General features: G+C 45.9%; 4 non-coding genes across 4 annotated transcripts; all 4 read left to right on the forward strand.

The window, feature by feature from the left end:
* The first annotated feature begins 318 nt into the window (after window positions 1–318).
* Window positions 319–391, forward strand: trnar-ccu (transfer RNA arginine (anticodon CCU)). Its single transcript has one exon. It is a non-coding gene; the product is annotated as a tRNA-Arg (tRNA).
* Window positions 392–6,048: 5,657 nt separating this feature from the next.
* On the forward strand, window positions 6,049–6,121 carry trnar-ccu (transfer RNA arginine (anticodon CCU)). Its single transcript has one exon. It is a non-coding gene; the product is annotated as a tRNA-Arg (tRNA).
* Window positions 6,122–17,888: 11,767 nt separating this feature from the next.
* On the forward strand, window positions 17,889–17,961 carry trnar-ucu (transfer RNA arginine (anticodon UCU)). Its single transcript has one exon. It is a non-coding gene; the product is annotated as a tRNA-Arg (tRNA).
* A 7,148-nt stretch (window positions 17,962–25,109) lies between these two features.
* On the forward strand, window positions 25,110–25,182 carry trnar-ucu (transfer RNA arginine (anticodon UCU)). The gene has a single exon. It is a non-coding gene; the product is annotated as a tRNA-Arg (tRNA).
* The last annotated feature ends 546 nt before the right edge of the window (window positions 25,183–25,728 follow it).

The raw sequence follows: 25,728 nt of genomic DNA on the forward strand, positions 1-25,728 counted from the left end.
CTTTTTGCAACATCTCCACTTCCAACTTCCCCAGTTCCTGCAAATATCTTGAAAGTGCTGCACAAAATAACATTGAGCCCTTTGCTATTTTCCTGTCTGCTCCATTTTCCGCAGACTTGAGATGTGCAAAATTGGAGTTTGGTTGATTTCTCATCTGTCCATTTGGGGAGAAATGGGAGGCGGGATCAATTTATCAAGCAGCCAACAATGTGGCATGAGATGGAAGGGGTAAGAACCAATTAGTGAGAGCACAACACACAGAAACACACACAATGAGAGGTCAGGATGCAGTACTTAAAGGCTGCCATGGCAGTTGTGGCCCCAGTGGCCTAATGGATAAGGCACTGGCCTCCTAAGCCAGGGATTGTGGGTTCAAGTCCCATCTGGGGTATCTCTGTCGCTTATCCTCTATTTCTGACCTATTTTGGAAGAAACCCCATCTCCACATTCAGTTGATGGTCAGTGGTATCCAACATGATCTTGCACAAGATTTTCGGGGATCTGCAGGATTGAATGTTGAAGGTGGTGATCAAGGGACTGCTGTTTCTGGATGGGGGCGAGATTCCTGAGAGTGCGGTTGGAGAGGTTGCTTTTGGAAGCCAGCTCTCATCACACTCTCATCAACAAACCAACCCTTCAACACCGATCCCTCCAGAACATCGGATATTACTGACAGCGAATACCCTTGCCAACGTTTATAGGTGCACCATCGACAGCATTCTATCTGGATGTATCACTACCTGGTATGCTGAAAATGTGTTGCTGGAAAAGCGCAGCAGGTCAGGCAGCATCCAAGGAACAGGAGAATCAATGTTTCGGGCATAAGCCCTTCTGCTCACTAGCTGGTATGGCAACTATACTATTCAAGATCGGAGACGGTTACAGAGAGTGGTGAACTCGGCCCAGACAATCACAACCTCTACCATCGGGGAGAAGGTACAGAAGCCTGAACACACACACCAACCGGTTTTGAAACAGTTTCTACCCTACTGTTGTTAGAATACCGAACGGTCTCACAGACTCTTAGTATTCGCATGTACCTGTGTTTTTGTTCCTGCTGCTGTTTCCCTATTATTTACTTATCTATGCTACTTAACTCTGTGAGCTGCCTGTATTGCTCACAAGACAAACTTTTCACTGTGCCTGTCATTACTTGCAAATCAAATATTTTCAATGAATCTTCCACCTTTAGGGTCACTGTTATCTTGGTCCAACTCATTCAATGTAAATATAAATTATTGAGTGTGGAATAACTTTATTTCACCTGCATTTTTTCCTGTTAAATGCCAACAGAACAGTATAGAGGTCAATCAAGCTCAATGTTTGTACAGTTCGATGATCTCAAAGCAGCCATGCAGAGTTTTAAAGACAGCAGGTCAGAGATTAACTTAATTTGAATGGAGATAATGCAGTGAGAGGGTTTTAATTGGAGAGAATGTTTACATTGAAAGTATCCCCAGAAGGGATGTAAACCACAGGCAGTAGCTTAGAAGATCAGAGATGGAGCTGTTAGGTCACTGGGACAACACGTGCTTCTGGGGCCATGTCAGGAGAATTGATCCCCTCAACCTTGGTTGTGTTCATGTCAGAACAATGCTGCACTCTCCCAACATTTATGTTCACCAACATTTCACGAGTTTCATCCCACCATCAAACTCACCATAGACTACTGTTTAGTATCTGTCTCATTCTTGGACACATGCATCTCCATCAAGGATGGGCACCACAGCACCTCACTCAACCACAAACCCACCCTCAACATATTAAAACAGCCGTCCCCTCTGACCCCCCTGCACTATACACACACACACACATCCTGTCACACAATACACATACACACTCCCACACTCACACCCACACACACACCTTCTCACAGATGTATACCCCATTACACTCAAACACATACACATACACACACTCTCACAGACACTCACACCATCGCCCCCTCCCACGCACACCCAAATGCACACACTCACTCGGTCTCCCCTGCGCGCACACACATATACGTTTGTGGGGTGAATTTGTACATTCAGAATTATGTTTTGTTTTGCTCAAAAACTGCATAAAACCATGTCACATTCTATAAATGCCACTTTAGAAACAGAATCAGTCTGACCGAACACTGGGACACAGACAGATTTTAACCTCACATCTTCAATGCATTATCTGAGCTGAGATGGCACCGATTGTTAAAACTCTCTTGAGAATGTAACTTTAACAAAGGTCTGGGATGTACATAACAAGGAACTGAAACTAACATGATCATTCTGAAAGATGAAAGACTTCAGCTCAATTTGTTTAATATTACATGCCATGACACTGGAACCAGTTGGCTTCCTAACAAACCTCAATAGCAATATATGGTTATCATCAGACAAAGCTCCTCCTGAGCTGAGATTTCACCACCTTGTATGGTGGGATTACAGTCCATCTCCCCCACACCATGAACTTGGTGTTCTGGATTCCTACTCCAGGTCTAGCCAAACTAAATTAAACAGCAGCTATCAGCTCCAGAGAACAGTGCAGCTAAGATCAAAGAGTTACAAAGATTCAAGAAGAACCAGTTCCAACCAGACTGTGGGTTGTATATTGGAGAAGTGTCAGCCTGAGACAATCCACTTTATAGCTCCTGGCATGACAACAGTGAAGGGTATTGGTGTGACCCCATTGGATGATGTGACCCCATTGGCCTAAGCCACAGAACATTCTGGAAGATCAGGGAAAAGGAGGAGAGGGACATGCATCTGGATGTCAGTCCCTTCACAAAGCCTTGAACTGCGGTGGTGCTTTGACCATCTGCTCCAAATTGTTCATAAAAGCCCTAGGGTGAGGAGGGCAGGCCATTCAGCCCATCACATTCACACTGGCCCTTTGAAGAGCATTCCATCCAGGCCCAACTGCTATCCTCTCACCCTGCATTCCCCAAAGCCAATCCACTGAACCTGCACATATTTGGACTGTGGGAGGAAACCAAAGCACCCGGAGTACCCCATGGAGAGAATGTGCAAACTCGACACAAACAGACACCCAAGGGAGGAATCAAGGCCCGGTCCCAGACACTGTGAGGCAGCAGTGCTACCCACTGAGCCACCATGCCATTCCCAGGGGAATCTCAACCGGTTTTCAGCCCTTGTGACTGTGCTGTCAATTTTGCCCCAATCCTGCAGATCCCCAAAAGTTTTGTGCAAGATCACATCCCATCAACTGAATGCAGACATTTGCAAAGTAGGTAAGAGCAAAAGGACATACTATGAAAAGTCAGATATCCCAGGTGGGATTTGAACCCACAATCCCTGACTTCGGAAGCCAGTGCTTTATCCATTAGGCCACGGGGGCTACAGACATGACAAATAAAATGGCAGCCTTTAAATACTGCACCCTGACCTCTCATTGTGTGTTTTTCTGAGTTTTATTCTCTCACTGCACTCTGGGGATCCAAGATGGTGGTGTTCTCAGACGATCATGTTGCAGAGCTTCACACCACAGCACAAGGGGGAAGAATTTCTATCCCGCCCAATCCAGACCATCGCGATATCCTGGGACTCTGAAAAGGTTGTGGAGTCCCAGGACATTGTGAAAAATCAACTTAACTGCGTTTTCATCGTCCAGAGATGTTGAAGAAGGGAGGAGCAGTGTCCGGGGCCAGGCCCCCGGCCCAGCCTGCAGGATCCTCGGACTCGATTACCGACCAGGCCCTGGGGAAGGAGCTCGCGAAATCTCGCGAGATGTTGGGGAAGCAGATAGAGGCGAAGCTGGCCCCGATCTCTATCATGCTGCAGAAGCATGAACAGCAGCTGGGAGACCTGGAAAAGAGGACGGATGAGGTTGAACACACAGTCACAGTGGTGGAAGCTGATACCAGTTCCTCGAAGGGGAAGATCCAAACATCGGAGGCTGAGGGGTGACCTTACAGAGGTTTATAAAATCATGAGGAGCATGAATAGGGTAAACCGCCAAGGTCTTTTCCCTGGGGTGGGGGACTCCAGAACTAGAGGGCTTAGGTTTAGAGTGAGAGGGAAAAGATACAAAAGAGACCTAAGGGGCAACTTTTTCAGGCAGAGGGTGGTGTGTGTGTGTGGAATGAGCTGCCAGAGGAAGTGGTGGAGGCTGGTACAATTACATCGTTTAAAAGGCATCTGGATGGGTATATGAATAGGAAGAGTTTGGAGGGAGATGGGCCGGGTGCTGGCAGGTGGGACTAGATTGGGTTGGGATATCTGTTCGGCATGGACGGGTTGGACCGAGGGTGTGTTTCTGTGCTGTACATCTCTATGACTCGATGACTGGAAGTGTCAGTCTGAGTAAATCCGTTGTCTAGCTCCTGGCAATGTGACCCCATTGGATGATGTGAACCCAGCTCATGACCCCTTTGGCCAAAGATATGGAACATTCTGGAAGGTCAGGGAAAAGAAGGATGTGAACACACACCTGGATGCCAGTCCCTGAGCAAAGCCTTGACTGGGATCAGCAGCAGAGCTCTGACCATCTGCTCCAAACTTGTTCATAAAAGCCCTCGAGTGAGGGGGACAAGCCATTCAGCCCAGCAAGACCACACTCAGCCTCTGAAGAGCATCCCATCCAGTCCCAAACCCATCGAGCCACCATGCCATCCTCAGAGAATCTCAGCAGTTCTTCATCATTGTGGCTCTGCTGTCTCTTTCAGACAATTTCACCCGAATCCTGCAGATCCCCGACAACTTTGTGCAAATTCATGTTGGGCAGCACTTCCCATCAACTGAATGCAGACATGGGGATGTTTAAAATGAAGATGAGAAGTAAAGATGAAAGATGGCAAGCTACGACAGGGTATCCACCCCAGATGGGACTTGAACCCCCAACCCCTGCCTGAAGATACCAATGCTGTACCCATTAGGTCACTGGGACTACGTTTGTGCTGTGAAACTGGCAGCCTTTAAATACTGCACCCTGATGGCTCATATTGTGTTTTTCTCAGTTTATACTCTCATTGATTGTTTTTTACAACTTCCATCTCATGCTAAAAAATTGGTTGCTTGATGAATTGATCCCATTTCCCATTTGTCCCCAAACGGACAGACAAGAAATCCACCAAACTCCAACTTTGCACAACTCAAGTCTGAGGAAAATGGAGCAGACAGGAATATGCAAAGGGCACAATATTATTTTGTGCAGCACTTTCAAGATATTTGCAGTTACTGGGGAAGGAGAAAGTGGAGATGTTGCAAAAAGCTGCATTGAAGAGAAATCAACAGAATGTTAGCGGGCATTCAGCCCATTTGGCTGTGCTGTCTCTTTTCAGATTTCCAGCATTCACAGCATTTAGCTTTTATTGGAGAGCTTGCCATTTCACTTGGCAATGAAAAACGTTTTGTGATTTACACATGAAATAACTGAAACCAACCTGGTCATTCTAAAAGATGAGAGACTTCACACACAATCCAGATGTTTTCAATATATAATTTCAGTGACATCACACTGTACACTTTTTCCATAAATTCTGTGTCTTACAATCTTATACTCCACAACCACCTGACGAAGCAGCAGCGCTCCGAAAGCTAGTACTTTGAGATAATCCTGTTGGACTACAACCTGTTGTTGTCTGATTTTTAATGATGTTTAGTAGAAACTTGCACAAGGTAATTCCAGGATTTGGGAGATCTTGGGGTGAATTGTCTGAAAGAGACAGCACAGCCAAAATGGGCTGAATGCCTGCTAAGATCCTGTTGAATTGTCCTCAATGCAGATTTTTGCAACATCTCCACTTTCTCCTTCCCCACTAACTGCAAATATCTTGAAAGTGCTGCACACAATAACATTGAACCTTTTGCTATTTTCCTGACTGCTCCATTTTCCTCAGTCTTGAGTTGTGCAAAGTTGGAGTTTGGTTGATTTCTCATCTGTCCGTTTGGGGACAAATGGGAAGCGGGATCAATTTATCAAGCAGCCAATTTTTTAGCATGAGATGGAAGTTGTAAAAGACAATCAGGAAGCATACAACACTCAGAAACACACATGATGAGAGGTCAGGGTGCATTATTTACCAGCTGCCATCGGCAACTGTGTGGTTGTGCCCCAGTGGCCTAATGGATGAGGCACTGGCCTCCTAAACCAGGGATTGTGGGTTCAATTCCCACCTGGGGTGTTTCTGTGGTTTATCCTTTATTTCCAATCTATTTTGGAAAAATCCCCATCTCTGCATTCAGTTGATGCTCAGTGGTCACCAACATGATCTTGCACAAGATTTTCGAGGATCTGCAGGATTGAATGTTGAAGGTGGTGATCAAGTGGCTGCTGTTTCTGGATGGGGACGAGATCCCTGAGAGTGCGGATAGAGAGGTTGCTTTTGGAAGCCAGCTCTCATCACACTCTCATCAACCAACCAACCCTTCAACACTGATCCCTCCAGAACATCGGATATTACTGACAGCAAAAACCCCTGCCAACGTTTATAGGTGCACCATCGACAGCATTCTGTCTGGATGTATCACTACCTGGTTTGGCAACTGTACCATTCAAGATTGGAGACGGTTACAGAGAGTGGTGAACTCGGCCCAGACAATCACAAAGGCCAACCTCCCATCTATAGAATCCATCTCCCAGGCCCACTGTCAAGGAAAGGTCTCCAGCATTCTCAAAGATCCATCCCACCCTGGCAATGTTTTTCTACAACCTCTACCATCGGGGAGAAGGTACAGAAGCCTGAACACACGCACAAACCGGTTTTGAAACAGTTTCTACCCTACTGTTGTTAGAATACTGAACGGTCTCACAAACTCTTAGTATTCGCCTGGACCTGTGTTGTTGTTCCTGCTGCTGTTTCCCTATTATTTACTTATCTATGTTACTGAACTCTGTGAGCTGCCTGTGTTGCTCACAAGAAAAAACTTTTCACTGTGTCTATCATTACTTGCAAACCAATTATTTTCAATGAATCTTCCACCTTTAGGGTCACTGTTATCTTGGTCCAACTCATTCAATGTAAATATAAATTATTGAGTTTGGAATAACTTTATTTCACCTGCATTTTTTCCTGTTAAATACCAACAGGACAGTATAGGGATCAAGCAAGCTCAATGTTTGTACAGCCAACATTGAAGGAATGGTCCCAGAAAGACAAGAACAAATGGGTCAATGCTAATTCCTGCATCAGTGAGGAAACGAACAACAGATGAGGCGACTGTGGGGAAACAGACATTTGACTGTTTAATTTCAGATCAATGAATCTTCGAATGTGACTGCATATACTGAAGCCCATCATGTCTATGCTGTCTCTTTGGGAGAGCTGAGAAATTAATTCCACTCCCTTTCGCTCCAGTTCATCAAACGTTTGTTGCCACATGTATCAAACTGACTTGGTAATGTTTTAATTCCATGATCACAAAGCAGCCATGCAGATTTTTAAAGACATTAGGTCAGAGATTAACTTAATTTGAATGGAGATAATGCAGTGAGAGGGTTTTAATTGGAGAGAATGTTTAAATTGAAAGTATCCCCAGAAGGGATGTAAACCACAGGCAGTAGCTTAGAAGATCAGAGATGGAGCTGTTAGGTCACTGGGACAACACGTGCTTCTGGGGCCATGTCAGGAGAATTGATCCCCTCAACCTCGGTTGTGTTCATGTCAGAACAATGCTGCACTCTCCCAACGTTTATGTTCACCAACATTTCACGAGTTTCATCCCAGCATCAAACTCACCATGGACTCCTGTTTAGTATCTGTCTCATTCTTGGACACATGCATCTCCATCAAGGATGGACACCACAGCATCTCACTCAACCACAAACCCACCCTCAACATATTAAAACAGCCGTCCCCTCTGTACAAGCCGTACACTTACACAGGATCTGTTCAGGTGAGGGGGGAATGTGAGGGGCACTGGGAAGTACACAAGGATGCCCTGATAAGGATGTGATACGATGCTTAACTCATCAATCGCCAGTTCTGACATGCCCCAGGGAGAAACTGCAATGACCTCCTCAGGAGACAGACACGAGCTGCAACCAACAGGGTACCCTTCATTGTCCAGTACTTACCAGGAGCTGAGAAACTACGTCACATTCTCCACAGCCTGCAACACATTATCGATGAGGATGAGCACCTCGCCAAGACCTTCCCCACCCCTCCACTTCTCACCTTTAAACACCCACCAAACCTTAAACAGACCATTGTTCACAGCAAACTGCCCGGCCTTCAGGACAACACCAAACAACCCTGTCACAGCAGACACTGTAAAACGTGTCAGAGTGTCGCCATGGATACCGCCATTACACATGGGGACATCTCCCACCATGTACGCGGCAGGTACTCATGTGACTTGGACAATGTTGTCTATCTCATACGCTGCAGGGAAGGATGCCCAATGTATGGTACATTGGCGAGACCGAGCAGTGGCTACGGCAACAGATGAATGGGCACCGCGTAACAATCACCAAACAGAGGTGTTCCCTCCCAGTCGGAGATCACTTCAACGATCAGGGACTTTCAACCTCGATCCTTCAGGTAACTATCCACCAAGGTGGACTTTGGGACAGGCTACAACGAAAAGTGGCCGAGCAGAGGCTGATAACCACGTTTGGTACCCATGAGGATGGCCTCAACTGGGACCTTGGGTTCATGTCACACTACAGCTGACCCCACTGCACTACACACACACACACACACACACACACACACACTCATCCTGTCACACAATACACATACACGCTCCCACACTCACACATACACACACACACACTCATCCTGTCACACAATACACATACACACTCCCACACTCACACCCACACACACACCTTCTCACAGATGTATACCCCATTACACTCAAACACATACACATACACACACTCTCACAGACACTCACACCATTGCCCCCTACCACGCACACCCAAATGCACACACTCACTCGGTCTCCCCTGCACGCACACACATGTATGTTTGTGGGGTGAATTTGTACGATCAGAATTATGTTTTGTTTTGCTCAAAAACTGCATAAAACCATGTAAGATTCTGTAAATGCCACTTTAGAAATAGAATCAGTCTGACCGAACACAGACAGATTTTAACCTCACATCTTCAATGCATTATCTGAGCTGAGATGGCACTGATTGTTAAAACTCTCTTGAGAATGTAACTTTAACAAAGGTCTGGGATGTACATAACAAGGAACTGAAACTAACATGATCATTCTAAAAGATGAAAGACTTCAGCTCAATTTGTTTAATATTACATGCCATGACACTGCAATCCTGTTGCTAAAACTTCAGTGTTTTACAATCCTGCTCCACAACCACCTGATGAAGAAGCAGCTCTTCGAAAGCTAGTGTTACCCAATAAACCTGTTGGACTATAACCTGGTGCTGTGTGATTTGTAACGTTGTCCGCCCCAGTCTAACAACTGCTCCTCCAAACCATAACCTTTATGTCAATGACTGGTGCGTTTTGGATGATAATGTAAAACATAACAATAGAAACCATCCAAAGTTGGGGCTTGATGTTTTCAAGTCATCACACTATGACTTTTCCCCTGGCGGTTTATTCCATTGTGGGATTGTTTTTATTCATTTCTAGGGCGTGAACATTGCTGGCTAGATCAACATTTATTGCCTCTCCCTAGTTTCCCCTGAAAGGTGATTGGGAGCTATCTTTTTGAACCACTGCAATCCATGTGCTGCCTGTATCTCCTTTCGAACTGATTGAAGATTTAACAGGAGGGAGTCGGCCATTTTGGATTTGTTCAATACATTCGCATCACTTGTATGACCCTTTGATATTTTACTTATACATTCTGTGTCTGATGCCTCCTCTCTCATTACACCTGATGAAGGAGCAATGCTCCGAAAGCTCATGTTTTCAAATAAACCTGTTGGACTATAACCTGGTGTGGGGTGATTTTTGACCATTTGTTGGAGGTAAACCTACAATGAATCAATGGAGGGTGTTCCAGGATTGTGACCGAGCTACAGGGAAGGAATGCGATATGTTTCTGACTAGGCCAGTGTTTATTGCCCAGAGGGTGAGTCAACCACATTGCTGTGGGTCTGTAGTCTCACCAGGTTTTCTTCCTGAAAGGAGAATATGGAACCAGTTAGCTTCCTAACAAACTTCAATAGCAAAATATGGTTACCATCAGACAAAGCTCCTCCTGAGCTGAGATTTCACCACCTTGTATGGTGGGATTACAGTCCATCTCCCCTACACCATGAACTTGGTGTTCTGGATTCCTACTCCAGGTCTAGCACTGCACCACCATCTCCCCTTATTAACTGGAATTGAGATCAAACAGACACAGGGTGCTGATCAGAGTTCATGTTTAAAAACATAACAGCCCAAATGGGATATGAACTCACAACCCCTGGCTTTGAACATGGACACCCTCTTCATGATGCATCTGAGGTGAGATACCATGTTAGACACCCAGGCAATTGATAGCTCTGTCTTTGGTTTTGTTCCGAAGATCTTAAAAATTCGGCAATTCAGCTCCTCGAGCCTGCTTTGTCATTCCACACGATCATGGCTGATCTCATCTCGGCCTCAACTCCACTTTCCTGCCTGCTCTCCATAACACTTCAACCCAACTACAGCCTGCATGTAGGGATCCCTTTTCATGGCACAAGGCACTTCACAGGAACCACATTCAGGAAACCATTACACATGGACCGAAACCTTGGCCAAAGAGAGGAACACCTTGAGATCCTGAGACCCCAAGGTAGAGGGGTGGAGATCTTTACAGAGTGACTTCCAGAGGGTACCATCCAGGCACAGACAGTGATGACCAAGCAATGAATAACAGGAAGCCAATCTGGCCTTTAATTTCCTGAATTATTCTTTTTGCCATTCTTAAAGAAAGAAACAACATTGGGTATTCTCCAGTCCTCTGGGAATTCTCCTGTGACTATAAAGGATACAAATATTTTGTACAAATCCGTAAAAATTTCCACACCTGCCTCTCTCAGGATTCTATGATAGATTCCATCAGGTCTTGGGGACTTGTCTACCTTAATGCTTTTCAAAACACCCAACACCTCCTTTTTAATATTGACATGCTCTAGAATATCAATATACATGACTCACCATCCACCATGTCATAGAGTCATAGAGATGTACAGCATGGAAACAGACCCTTCGGTCCATCCCGTCCATGCCGCCCACATATCCTAATCTAATCACGTCCCATTCGCCCACACTGGGCCCATATCCCTCCCGACCCTTCCTATCCATATCAGTGAGCAGTGTAGGTTTCTTCCCTCCCGCCCTCCTGACCATGTACTCGCGTTCTTTGTCTGTTTTTCTTCCTTTTAAAAGTGCCGTTGTTTTGAGGTTTCCTTTCTCCAAAGTTGCATAATAAAACAGTAATTGCTGCTCCTGGAATTTGAGGAAATCACCCCCAACACCTAAAATGCCTCAAAAAAGGGGCAGCTCTTACAGTCACAACCTTTTCCCGTCCTCCATCTTGGACTACCCAGAATCCTTTGGAAATACCAATGCAGTTTATTCATTAATAACCTCACCCACTTCCTCCGGCTCCATGTGTAAATTCCCTCCTTTGCTCTGAGAAGACATACCCTTTCCCTGGTGACCTGTTGCTTGTTATCCCTCTGTAAAATGCCTTGGAGGTTCCTTAATCCTGTTTTCCATAAACATCGCATGGTCGCTTCAAATATCTCTATTTCCGAGTTTGAGTTCATTCCTGTTATCTCCAGGGCTCTTTCTGTCTTCAGTTTCTTGAACCTTACTTATACCTTCTTCCTCTTTCTGCCTAAGACTTAACAACATAACACGTCTGAACAGGTCAACAAAATATATCGACAGGAACCATCTACAGCATCAACCTGCATTTATTGAGTTATCTTTCAAAACCAATTCAGTGCAATTGAAATACTGTGTGGTATCACTCACTGTAATAAACACTCTCCTTGAATAAGGTGAAGAGAAAGTCATGGCAAATTATAAAATTACCAAAATAATGCATAACAATGGGTCGCAAATATATGTTTATAAGTTACTCTACAGATACTTATAGAAATTAAATAAGGAGGAACAAATATCATCGACAATTAACCATACACTTCGCAATATTTCACTTTCACTGTAGGATTGTAGTTTTCAGATCAAAGTTTTTCTGAAGTTGATCAGATCTCACCCCATCTAATACTTATCTTTTATACCTTTCTCCCCAAACTTGAGAAATCATATGTTTCAGAGGATTGCCTTATTTGATGAGCTGTTCCTTGATATATAATAAGTACAATCCCACAGACTTTGTCATGATTGCACCTTATCTAAAGTCTGAATCAAATCATTCAATAGCAGACAATTCCCAAGAGGTTAATGAGCAAAAGTCCCATTCAATGTTTTCAAGTCTCCATTCTCCTTACGTAAAAAAATTATATACAAGTTAAATACCACAAGTGCTGGAAATCTGCAATAAAATCAGGCAATAATGAAATGCAGCTCAGGTTGCATCCGTGGAGAGAAACACAATTCTCAATTTGCAATATTCATTTTGTTTTTTTCAGCAGATGCTTCCAAACCTGAGAGTTTCAACACTTACTGTTTATATTCTTAATGTAGATCATGCCCTTGGAGTGATTAATGTAAATGGACTGTTAAATATCTCACTGAGATGTTCTGGTGAAGGGCATTGTTTCGTAAATACATGGAGCACTTACAAAGAGAGGTTGGTGTGAGAATTGTTCCCCACTTTATCACAGTTCCACACAGATACCCCAAATTGTTAAGCTCCGAGGTGAGCAGGGATGAAATGGTTTCCTTTCTTTATTTACCTGGATCCTTGGTTGGTCACTAACAGGTTAATTTAAAAAGGGACCCTTTCTTGTGGATGTCTTCCTCCCAAACCAATTGAATTGGTGTTTAAAAGTAGCCAATTAAACCTGGATATGTTGAATTAACAAAAGAGTGAATCTATTCATATCAGAATGCAAAAAGATTATTGTAACTCACATACACACAGATTAGGAAGAGAAGGAGTTGCAGGTAGATAGCACAGTGAAGAAGGCATTTGATCCACTTGCCTTTATGAGTCGGTGTATTGAGTATAGGAATTGGGATGTTGGGTTGTGGCTGTACAGGATATTGGTTAGGCCACCTTTTGGAATACTGCATTCAATTCTGGTTTCCCTGCTATAGAAAGATGTTGTAAAACTTGCAAGCATTCAGAAAAGATTTACAAGGGTGTTGCAATGGTTACAGGGTTTGTGCTATCGGGAGAGGATGAATCGACTGAGGATATTTTCTCTGGAGTGTCGGAGGCTGAAGGGTGACCTTATAGAGGTTTATAAAATCATGAGGGACATGGATAGGGTGAATAGCTTCAGTCTTTTCCCCAGGGTGGGGGAGTCCAAAAACAGAGGGGAAAAGGTTTAAGGTGAGAGGAATAATAATTTAAAAGGAACCTAAGGGGAAACCTTTTCACGCAGAGGGTGGTGCTTATATGGAACATGCTGCAAGAGGAAGTGGTGGAGGCTGGTACAATAACAACATTTAGAAGTTAAAAGTCACACAACACCAGGTTATAATCCCACAGGTTTATTTGGAAGCACTGGCTTTCAGAGCGCTGCTTCTTCATCAGGTGAAGACAACCACCCAGTGAAGGAGCATCGCTTCGAAAGGTAGTGCTTCCAAATAAACCCGCTGGACTATAACCTGGTGTTGTGTGATTTTTAACTTGGTCCACCCCAGTCTAACACCGGCTCCTCCAAAACATTTAAAAGGCATCGGGATGGGGGTATATGAACAGGGTGGGTTTAGAGGGATATGGGCCAAATGCTGGCAAGTCGGACTAGATTAATTCAGGATATCAGGTCGGCATAGACGAGTTAGACCAAAGGGTCTGTTTCCGTGCTGTACAACTCTAAGACTCTGTAACATTTAAAAGGCAGCTGGATGGGGACATGAATAAGAAGGCTTCAGAGGGATATGGACCAAATGCTGGTTTGTGGGACGAGATAACTTTCGGATATCTGGTTGGCATGGACGAGTTGGAGCGAAGGATCTGTCCAACTCTGTGACTCTGTAAGTGTCAGCTTTCTTGGGAGGTTTTGACTTTTGTTACAGAGCCTTTTTAAATGACTGGGACATTTTAATTAGTGCTGATTTGGTTTAATTGGTTTCTTTTAATTTGTTTTCAGAGTCGTGTAAGGAGACTTCTGAAAAGTAGGCTGTCAGTAGGTTAGAAGACGGAATAGGTTATGCTGCATTCTGCAATTACAGTGATGATGATGTGCCAAGTGTAATACTTCAACTGGCTTGGCATTGATTTATTGGTTAATACTCTTAGCCATTGAAGTTATAACATCTTCAGTTGAGAGTGAAAGCATATATCTTGGGAGGATATTTAATTGCTCTAAAGATACCACGTATCTGAAAGTTCCCTGCAGTTAATAGATCAATGGGACAGGAATTACCTGTTCTATCACAAAGTAAGTCTGTTTCTCTCTGCTGAACTTCTACTCAGCTAAAGATTGACTCTGCCTGTTGTGTGATATGGCTTTTAATTTCCACTGATCAACCAGATGAACATTAGCAACATAATGTCCCAATATAGGGCTGGTTCTCTTCCACAAAGGGGGGTCTCGCAAGTTCGGGCAGATCTTTCTACTGAGGCAGGAAACGATTTCTCTTCATTCTGAGGCACCAAGAGGGTCTGAGAAATGAAGGGACGATGTCATAACTGGTCAGAAAGGCCTTAGACAGTGTTCTTTAACTGTTACACCTTGACAGCAGCTGCTCCATACTTTAGTGTGTCCCTCAACATGTCATCCTCGATCTTGGAACATGCTCAGCTGTCGCACTCGTTTGAGGTCAACACTTTCAACAGAGAGTGCAAGGTGGGAGCCTGAGGGGCCGAATGGATAAGGCCCTGGCTTCCCAAAGCTGGTAATTGTTGGTTCAAGTTCCATCTGGGGGGCTTGATTTTTAAGCCTGGGCTTTGTTGCTGATTTTTATTCCATGTCAACTTCTCTCAATCCATGCTGACTGAATTTTTCATCGACAGTACTCTGTTAAAAATCACTGTGCCTACGTTGAGATTATGGCAAATGAGGTGACATAGAAACTTGCACAAGGTAATTCCGGGATTTGGGAGATCTTGGGGCGAATTGTCTGAAAGAGACAGCACAGCCACAATGGGCTGAATGCCCGCTAAGATTCTGTTGATTTGTCCTCAATGCAGCTTTTTGCAACATCTCCACTTCCTCCTTCCCCACTAACTGCAAATATCTTGAAAGTGCTGCACACAATAACATTGAGCCCTTTTCCTTCTGCTCCATTTGCCTCAAACTGTGGGTCTGCAAAGTTGGAGTTGAGTTGATTTCTCGACTGGGAGAAAGTGAGCACTGCAGATGTGAGAGATCAGAGTCAAACTGTGTGGTGCTGGAAAAGTACAGCTGGTCAGGTGGCATCCGAGGAGCAGGGGAGTCAATGTTTCCAGCACAATCTCCTCAGGCCTATGCTCAAAATGTCGACTCTCCTGCTCCTCGGACACTGTCTGACCGGCTGTGATTTCTCAAATGTCCGTCTGGGGCCAAATGGGAGGCGAGATCAATTTATCAAGCAGCCGACAATTTTGCATGAAATGGAAGGGGTAAAAAACAATCAGTAAGAGTAGAAAACTCAGAAAAAAACAATATGACAGGGCAGGGTTCAGTATTTAAAGGTTGCCATTTGACCGTGATGGGCATATCCCCAATGGCGTAATGGATAAGGCACTGGTCTCCTATATCAGGAGTTTTTGGGTTCGTGTCCTATCTAGGGTGTCTGATTATTTATGGCTTGTTCACTGTCAATGTTATTTCTAATTGACTTTGGAGAAATCCCCCTTGTCTGCTTTCAGCTGATGGGAAGTGGTGCCCAACATGTTCTTGCTCAAGATTTTCGGGGATCTGCAGGATGGGGGGGTGAATTGTCTGAAAGAGACAACACAGTCACAATGGCTGAAAACCTGATGAGATTCTCCTGGGGATGGCATGGTGGCTCCGTGGGTAGCACTGCTGCCTCACAGTGTCAGGGACCGGGCTATGATTCCTCCCTTGGGTGACTATTTTTGTAGAGTTTCCAAGTTGGCTCCGTGGTTAGCACTGCTGTCTCATAGCACCAGGGACCGAGGTTCAATTTCAGCCTCTGGTGACAATTTGTGTGGATTTTGCACTTTCTCCCTGTGTCTGTGTGTGTTTCCTCCAGGTGCTCCAGTTTCTTCCCACAAGTAAATTAGCCATGCAAAATTGCCCAGTCTGTTCAGGGATGTGAAGGTTGGGTACATTTGGCAGGAGGACATGTAGGGGAGAAAGTCTGGGTGGACCTGTTGGGCCAAATGGCCTGTTTCCACACTGTATGGAATCTATGAGAAAGACATTTGGACAGGTACATGACAGGAAATGCTTGTGTGGATGTGGACCAAGTGGAGGCAGGTGCAATTAATTTTAAAGATAATGACTCCATGGCACTGCCCCTTCGCTTTGGGAGAGGAGTACGCCAAGGATGCCCCCTGTCCGGCCAGCTGGATTCCCTGTGCGTGGAGCCTTTCCTGTGCCTCTTGTGGAGGATGTGTGAGCGCCAGGCCTTGTACTCAGCGGCCTCTTCCACCAGGATCAACTGGGCCCAATATTCCAGACGACTGGTCAGTCCGTGACGGGTGGAGTCTCTGCCGGAGGAGTTACGGGGGTTCAGCTGGAGTACCACCATCTCCTCGACCTGGGGGTCTACCTCAGCCCGGCTGAGGAATCCTGGCCGGGGAACTGGCAGGAGCTGGAGGCCAAAGTCTCACCTCACCTAGGCCTCTGGACAGGACTGCTCCGAGTGCTGTCTCACAGGAGTCGAGTGTTGGTCATAAACCAGCTGGTGCCTGCCATGCTGTGGTACCGGCTGGTCACTTTGGTCCCTCCTCCTGGTTTTGTCACTGACATCCAGAGAATGTTGGTTCACTTCTTCTGGGACAAAAAGATGCACTGGGTCACTGCGCAGGTCCTGAGTCTCCATATTGAGGGGGGCGGTCAGTCGCTGGTGTGCGTTCACACCCAGGTAGCGACGTTCCACCTTCAGACCTTGCAGCGATACCTTTACATTGAGCCTCCCCCTCGGCGGGGTGCCCTGGCGACGTATTTTTTCCACCAGGTGCGTAACCTCAAATACGACACTCAGTGAAGGGCTCTCTACATGGGAGTCCTCCCCCTTTCTCACGGGGATCTGGGGTGGAGGGTATTGCACGCGGCAGTCCGCAGATTGTTGTGGTTCACAGACTCCCAGCCCAACTGCTTGTTCTGTGGTGCTGTGGAGTCCATGGAACAGGGCGCTTGCACTCCCTTTTGAGCTTTCTGGGAAACCTTCTCCTCCGTTTCTGGTTGGACTTCAGCCCCCACACTCCCCATCATTGGGCACCCAGTGCCGAGGGGGGAGGGTTGGTCAGAGGATCTCCTCGTGGGTCTGCTCCTGGGCCTGGCCAAACTGGTTGTTAGGGCCGATTGCCTGACCCTCTTCCATGGTTACGTTCGAGCCCGGGTGTCCCTGGAGAAGGAGCACGCAGTGTCTACCAACATCCTTGAGCTGTTCAGAGAGTGCCCTCCCCCTCACTGTTTGGTCACACAGCATTGCCCTTTGATGCTTGTCACTGGCCACTCGGGTGTTTCCTTTCTTCCTGCTGGTGGGAATTGAATAAAGATTTGTCCATCTGTTGTCTTTCACTGTGTCTCACACCTACACACACACAACATGGGTGCTGGGGAAAATATATGCACTACCACAGTTAGGCAGCAGTGCGGCGGTAAAGAGAAAAACATATGTAACCAGGAGATTTAGAATCCCCTCAGTTCAGGGCACTGACTCTGTCCTGGCTGAGCCACAGTCAGTGTGTTCTTGCAAAACAAAACTTAAAAGCTGCCATTTTAACAACACACATGTGGCCCCAGTGGCCTAATGGATAAGGCACTGGCCTTCTAAGCCAGGGATTGTGGGTTCAAGTCCCATCTGGGGTGTCCGACTTTTAACCCTCATCTTCACGGTTGATCTTCAATCAAGGTCAAGTCAATTTCTCATCTCTGGAGAACCGCCAGGTCTGTGTTGGTTTGGTGGTACCTTGTGTCAGAAAAATACAGAATGTTGAGGATATGCAGGATATCGGGGTGAATTCCCTGAAAGAGACAGGACAGTCACAATGGCTGAAAACCTGCTGAGATTCTCCTAGGGATGGCATGGTGGCTCAGTGGGTAGCACTGCTGCCTCACAGCATCAGGGACCTGGCTTTGATTCCTCCCTTGGGTGTCTGTTTGTGTCGAGTTGGCAAATTCTCTCCATGGGGTACTCCGAATGCTTTGGTTTCCTCCCACAGCCCAAAGATGTGCAGGTTCGGTCGATTGGCTTTGGGGAATGCAGGGTGAGAGGATAGGGGTTGGGCCTGGATGGGATGCTCTTCAGAGGGTCAGTGGGGACATGATGGACTGAATGGCCTCCTCCCACCCCACTCTAGGGCTTCTCTGAACAGGTTCTGAGCAGATGGTCAGAGCTCCACTGTTTAATTTAGTTTGGCCAATTTTCTGTCAGGTCAAATATCTCCAGCTGAGGATCAATTGAGAATGCCTGATTTTGTTGCCACGGTCACGTGACCACACAGGATTAAGATCAGCTGCACAGTGAAGGTTTCAACAAAATCAAAATCCCAAATAATATTTGAGCCCACAATCTCTGGTTTAGGAAGTTAGTGTCGTACCCATGGGGTCACTGGGGCTCCAACAGATAGAGCTACCAATCTATGGACAAAGCAACTTCTGTTTTGGTTGTGTTGGTGTCAGTCTAAGCTATATTCTGTCGACATTACCAGCTGAACCCCAGATTACCTGCATGTTTGGTATTTATGATAAGGTCCAATATGTCAATGGAAATGATTGAAATCTGGGGGTTGACGGTTGGAACTGATGGGGCTGTGGCTATGCATTTGGGTCCTTACCTTTCTTAGTCAAGGTATTGAATACAATTGCAAGGAGGCTCTGATGGAGATGTGAGGTAGTTAGGCCATCGTTGGAGAACTTGGAGTGCCACATCCACAGATTGGACAAACATTTGTGGGAAGGCAACTGCTGAGGCTGACTCACAGAGTTTACAGAGGGAGATGGATGGGTTAAGGGAATAGCCAAAAACGCAGCAAATGGAAGACAATGAGGGAATGTGTGAGGTCATACACTTTGGTCGGAAGAATAAAGCAGCTGGATATTATTTCAATGGAGAAAGACAGCAGAAAGTTACAGCACAGAGAGATATGAAATGTGTTTTTGCAGTCTCGCTGTTGATCCTTTGCTGGGACCAACCTTCATGGTAATATCGGTGAGATGTTCTTGGTTTCTCTTTAGTTCTTGAGTCTGGTTAAGCCGATTGTGATTTGCAGGCCATAGTGAGACTGCGGCCAAGATCACCGTCAGTTTCTTGGATGAAGTCTTCACGACTGGTAACGCTGACAGTCACCACTAGAGAGTGTCTCTGCCATTATCTGCAGTTGACCCTGCACATCAACGGTTTCATCAGCAAACCTCAAGAGACAACATCCAAATCCTTTGTGCTCTTGAAGGCAAATCCCTTCTCATTAAGACAAGAAACAAAATATCTTTAATGTGATGATGTTGATTTGAACATTCGGGAAGATCAGGGAAAAGGAGCATAGGGACACACACCTGGATGGCAGTCCCTTCACAAAGCCTTGACTGGGCCTTTGACCATCTGCTCCAAACTTGTTCAGAGAAGCCCGAGAGTGGGGTGGGAGGAGGCCATTCAGACCATCACATCCACACTGACCCTCTGAAAAGCATTCCATCCAGGCCTAACCCCTATCCTCTCATCCTGCATTCCCCAAAGCCAATCCACCGAACCTGCACATCGTTGGGCTGTGGGAGGAAACCAAAGCACCCGGAGTACGCCATGGAGAGAATGTGCAAACTTGACACAAACAGACACCCAAGGGAGGAATCGAAGCCAGGTCCCTGACACTGTGAGGCAGCAGTGTTACCCACTGAGCCACCATGCCATCCCCAGGAGAATCTCAGCAGGTTTTCAGCCATTGTGACTGTCCTGTCTCTTTCTGGGAATTCAGCCTTAATCCTGCAGATCCCCAAAAGGCTTCTGTAAGGTCACATGGGACAGCACATCCCATCAACTGAATGCAGAGATGGGGATGTTTGCAAAGTGGCTTAAAGATTAACGACACATAAGGCAGAGCCCGACACCCCAAATGGGACTTGAACCCACAATCCCAGGCTCAGGGGGCCAATGCCTTATCCATTAGGCCACTAGGGCTGCACAGTGAACCCAAAAATGGCAGCCTTTAAATACTGCACCCTGACCTCTCATTGTGTGTTTTTCTGAGTTTTATTCTCTCACTGCACTCTGGGGATCCAAGATGGCGGTGATCTCAGACAATCATGTTGCAGAGCTTCGCACCACAGCACAAGGGGGAAGAATTTCTATCCTGCCCAATCCAGACCATCGCGATATCCTGGGACTCTGAAAAGGTTGTGGAGTCCCAGGACATTGTGAAAAATCAACTTACCTGCGTTTTCAACGTCCAGGGATGTTGGAGAAGGGAGGAGCAGTGTCCGGGGCCAGGCCCCCGGCCCAGCCTGCAGGATCCTCGGACTCGATTACCTACCAGGCCCTGGGGAAGGAGCTCGCGAAATCTCACGAGATTTTGGGGAAGCAGATAGAGGTGAAGCTGGCTCCGATCTCTATCATGCTGCAGAAGCATGAACAGCAGCTGGGAGACCTGGAAAAGAGGACGGATGAGGTTGAACACAGAGTCACAGCGGTGGAAGCTGATATCAGTTCCTCTAAGGGGAAGATCCAAACATCGGAGGCTGAGGGGTGACCTTACAGAGGTTTATAAAATCATGAGGAGCATGAATAGGGTAAACCGCCAAGGTCTTTTCCCTGGGGTGGGGGACTCCAGAACTAGAGGGCTTAGGTTTAGGTTGAGAGGGAAAAGATATAAAGGAGACCTAAGGGGCAACTTTTTCAGGCAGAGGGTGGTGTGTGTGTGCGGAATGAGCTGCCAGAGGAAGTGGTGGAGGCTGGTACAATTACATCGTTTAAAAGGCATCTGGATGGGTATATGAATAGGAAGAGTTTGGAGGGAGATGGGCCGGGTGCTGGCAGGTGGGACTAGATTTGGTTGGGATATCTGTTCGGCATGGACGGGTTGGACCGAGGGTGTGTTTCTGTGCTGCACATCTCTATGACTCGATGACTGGAAGTGTCAGTCTGAGTAAATCCATTGTCTAGCTCCTGGCAATGTAACCCCATTGGATGATGTGAACCCAGCTCATGACCCCTTTGGCCAAAGCTACAGAACATTCTGGAAGATCAGGGAAAAGAAGGATATGAACACACACCTGGATGCTAATCCCTGAGCAAAGCCTTGACTGGGATCTGCAGCAGAGCTCTGACCATCTGCTCCAAACTTGTTCATAAAAGCCCTAGAGTGAGGGGGACAAGCCATTCAGCCCATCAAGTCCACACTCAGCCTCTGAACAGCATCCCATCCAGGCCCAACCCCTATCCTCTCACCCTGCATTCCCCAAAACCAATCCACCGAACCTGCACATCTTTGGGCTGTGGGAGGAACACAATGCACTCCGAGTACCCCATGGAGAGAATGTGCAAACTCGACACAAACAGACACCCAAGGGAGGAATCAAAGCCAGATCCCTGACACTGTGAGTCACCATGCCAGCCCCAGGAGAATCTCAGCAGTTCTTTCCCCATTGTGGCTCTGCTGTCTCTTTCAGGCAATTTCGACCCAATCCTGCAGATCCCCGACAACTTTGTGCAAGTTCATGTTGGACAGCACTTCCCATTAACTGAATGCAGACATGGGGATGTTTATAATGTCGATTAGAAGTAAAGTTCAAAGAGGACAACCTATGAAAGTTAGGCACTCAGGATAGGATTTGAACCTACAATCTCTGGCTGAGGAGCCCAATATCTTATCCATGAGGCTACTGGGGCTACATGACTACTGTCAAACTGGCAGCCTTTAAATACTGCACCCTGATGGCTCATATTGTGTTTTTCTCAGTTTTATACTCTCACTAATTGTTTTTTGCAACTTCCATCTCATGCTAAAATATTGGCTGCTTGATAAATCAATCTCGCTTCCCATTTGTCCCCAAACGGACACACAAGAAACCAACCAAACTCCAACATTGCACAACTCAAGTCTGAGGAAAATGGAGCAGACAGGAAAATAGCAAAGGGTTCAATGTTATTTTGTGCAACGCTTTCAAGATATTTACAGTTAGTGGGGAGGAAGTAGGTGGAGATGTTGCAAAATGTTGCATTGAGAACAAATGCTTTCTTTGGTTAGACCACACTGGGAATACTGCGTCCAGTTCTGGTTGCCCTATTATAGGAAAGATGTGGATGATTTGGAGAGGGTTCAGAGGGGGTTTACCAGGATGCTGCCTGGACTGGAGGGCTTATCTTATGAAGAGAGGTTGACTGAGCTCGGACATTTCTCATTGGAGAAAAGGAGGAGGAGAGGGGACCTAATTGAGGTATACAAGATATGAGAGGCATGGATAGAGTCGATAGCCAGAGACTATTTCCCAGGGCAGAAATGGCTAACACCAGGGGTCATAATTTTAAGCTGGTTGGAGGAAAGTATAGAGGGGATGTCAGAGCCGGGTTCTTTACACAGAAAGTTTTGAGAGCATGGAATGCGTTGCCAGCAGCAGTTGTGGAAGCAAGGTCATTGGGGACATTTAAGAAACTGCTGGACATGCATATGGTCACAGACATTTGCGGGTGCATACATGAGGATCAATGGTCGGCACAACATCGTGGGCTGAAGGGCCTGTTTGGTGCTGTACTGTTCTTTGATCAATGTCATATGTTCTAAAGCAACAGAATCTTAGCGGGCATTCAGCCCATTGTGGCTGCGCTGTCTCTGTCAGACAATTCTCCCCAAGATCTCCCAAATCCTGGAATTGCCTTGTGCATGTTTCTATTACACAGCATTCGCTATAATCTCAACACAGGCACAGTGATTTTGAACAGAGTAGTTGAAAAATGCAGTCAATTTGGATCGTGATAAAGTTGGCATGGGACAAAAGTCGAGGAGAAAGTGAGGACTCCAGATGCTGGAGATCAGAGCTGAAAATGTGTTGCTGGAAAAGCGCAGCAGGTCAGGCAGCATCCAAGGAACAGGAGAATCGACGTTTCAGGCATCAGCCCTTCTTCAGGAATCATGGGACAAAAGTCAGCTACAAAGACCAAGCTTAAAACGTAAGCAGCCCAGAGGGAAATTAAACCCACAATCCCACACTTTGGAGGACAGTGGTTTAACCAATATGCTACAAGGTCACACATAGCCATTTGCAAGTGTAAAGTCTTGGCATCAAGCGAGCGTTACAGCCCAGCATGTACCAACATCTCAGATGACATGTTGAGGGATACACTAAAGTTTCGGTCAGCTGCTGCCAAGGTGTAACAGGGAAACAACGCAGTCTCAGGTCTTTCTGACAAATTATCACATCATTCTTTCAATTCTCAAACCCTCTTGGTGCCTGACAATGAACAGTGATCAGTTCCTGCCCAAGTACAAAATGCCTTTTTGTTCACAACGATACACAAGCTTTGAGAAATGTCAACATTCCAATGTTTTGTTGGTTCTTATCTCTCTGCATAGACTGTACACAACTGATTTAGAATAGAGGAAAGCATACCAAACGCCTTCTTCACTATCCTATCGATCTTCGACTCTACTTTCAAGGAGCTATGAACCTACACTCTAAGGTCTCTTTGTTCACCAACACTCCCTGGGACATTACCATTAAGTCTATAAGCCCAGCTAAGATTTGCTTTCCCAAAATGCAGCCCCTCACATTGATCTAAATTAAACTCCACCCATCACTCCTCAGCTCATCGGCCCTTCTAATCAAGATCCCGTTGTAATCTGAGGTAACCTTCTTTGCTGTCCACTACACCTCCAATTTTGGTGTCATCTGCAAACTTACTAATGATACCTCATAATGATACTAACATATATATAAATGATGGAAAGTAGTGGACCCAGCACTGATTCTTGTGGCACTCCATTGGTCACAGGGCTCCAGTCTGAAAAACAACCCTCCACCACCATCCTCTGTCTCCTACCTTTGAGCCAGTTCTGTATCCAAATAGCTAGTTCTCCCTGTATTCCATGAGATCTAACCTTGCTGATCAGTCTCCCATGGGGAACCTTGTCGAACACCTTACTGAAGTCCATAAAGATCACATCCACCTCTCTGCCCTCATCAATCCTCTTTGTGACTTTTTCAGAAAATTCAATCATGTTTTTGAGTCATGATTTCTCCAGCATTTTCTCTGTTTCAGATTTCCAGCATTCACAGCATTTAACTTTTATTGGACAGCTTGCCATTTCACTTGGCAATGAAAAACGTTTTGTGATTTACACATGAAAGAACTGAAACCAACCTGGTCATTCGAAAAGATGAGAGACTTCACACACAATCCAGATTTTTTTCAATATATAATTTCAGTGACATCACACTGTAAACTTTTGCCATAAATTCTGTGTCTTACAATCTTATACTCCACAACCACCTGACGAAGCAGCAGCGCTCCGAAAGCGAGTACTTTGAGATAAACCTGTTGGACTACAACCTGGTGTTGTCTGATTTTTAACGATGATTATTCGAAACTTACACAAGATAATTCTAGGAATTGGGAGATCTTGGGGTGAATTGTCTGAAAGAGACAGCACAGCCACAATGGGCTGAATTCCTGCTATGATTCTGTTGATTTGTCCTCAATGCAGCTGTTTGCAACATCTCCACTTACATCTTCCCCACTAACTGCAAATATCTTCAAGGTGCTGCACAAAATAACATTGAGCCCTTTGCTGTTTTCTTGTCTGCTCCATATTCCACAGACTTGAGTTTTGCAACATTGGAGTTTGGTTAATTTCTCATCTGACGGTTTGGGGACAAATGGGAAGTGAGATTGATTAATCAAGCAGCCAACAATTCAGCATGAGATGGTAGGGGTCAAAAACAATCAGTGAGAGTATAACACTCAGAAACACACAGTATGAGAGGTCGGGTGCAGTACATAAAGGTTGTGATATTCTGCCTTCTGTGTGACCCCAGTGGCCTAATGGATATGGCACTGGCCTTCTAAGCCAGGGATTGTGGGTTCGAGTCCCATCTGGGGTGTCAGTCGCTTGCCCTTCGTCAACTTGATTTTTAATCTACTTTGGGAAAATCTGCATTCAGTTGATGAGAAGTGGTGCCCAACATCTTCTTGCACAAGATTTGCAGGATTGAGGTGAATTATATGAAAGAGAAAACACAGTCACAATGGCTGAAAACCTGCTGAGATTCTCCTGGGGATGGCATGGTGGCTCAGTGGGTAGCACTGCTGCCTCACAGTGTCAGGGGCCTGGCTTTGATTCCTCCCTTGGGTGTCTGTTTGTGTAGAGTTTGCACATTCTCTCCATGGGGGACTCCGGGTGCTTTGGTTTCCTCCCACAGTCCAAAGATGTGCAGGTTCAGTGAATTGGCTTTGGGGAATGCAGGGTGAGAGGATAGGGGTTGGGCCTGAATGGGATGCTCTTCAGAGGGTCAGTGTGGATGTGATGGGCTGAATGGCCTGCACGACTCACGCGAGGACTTTTATGAACAGGTTTGGAGCAGATGGTCAGAGCTCCACTGCAGGACCCAGTCAAGGCTTTGCTTAGGGTTTGGCGTTCAGGTGTGTTT

Source organism: Chiloscyllium punctatum, chromosome 18, assembly GCF_047496795.1.
Source record: "Chiloscyllium punctatum isolate Juve2018m chromosome 18, sChiPun1.3, whole genome shotgun sequence".
NCBI classification, from domain to species: Eukaryota; Metazoa; Chordata; class Chondrichthyes; order Orectolobiformes; family Hemiscylliidae; genus Chiloscyllium; species Chiloscyllium punctatum.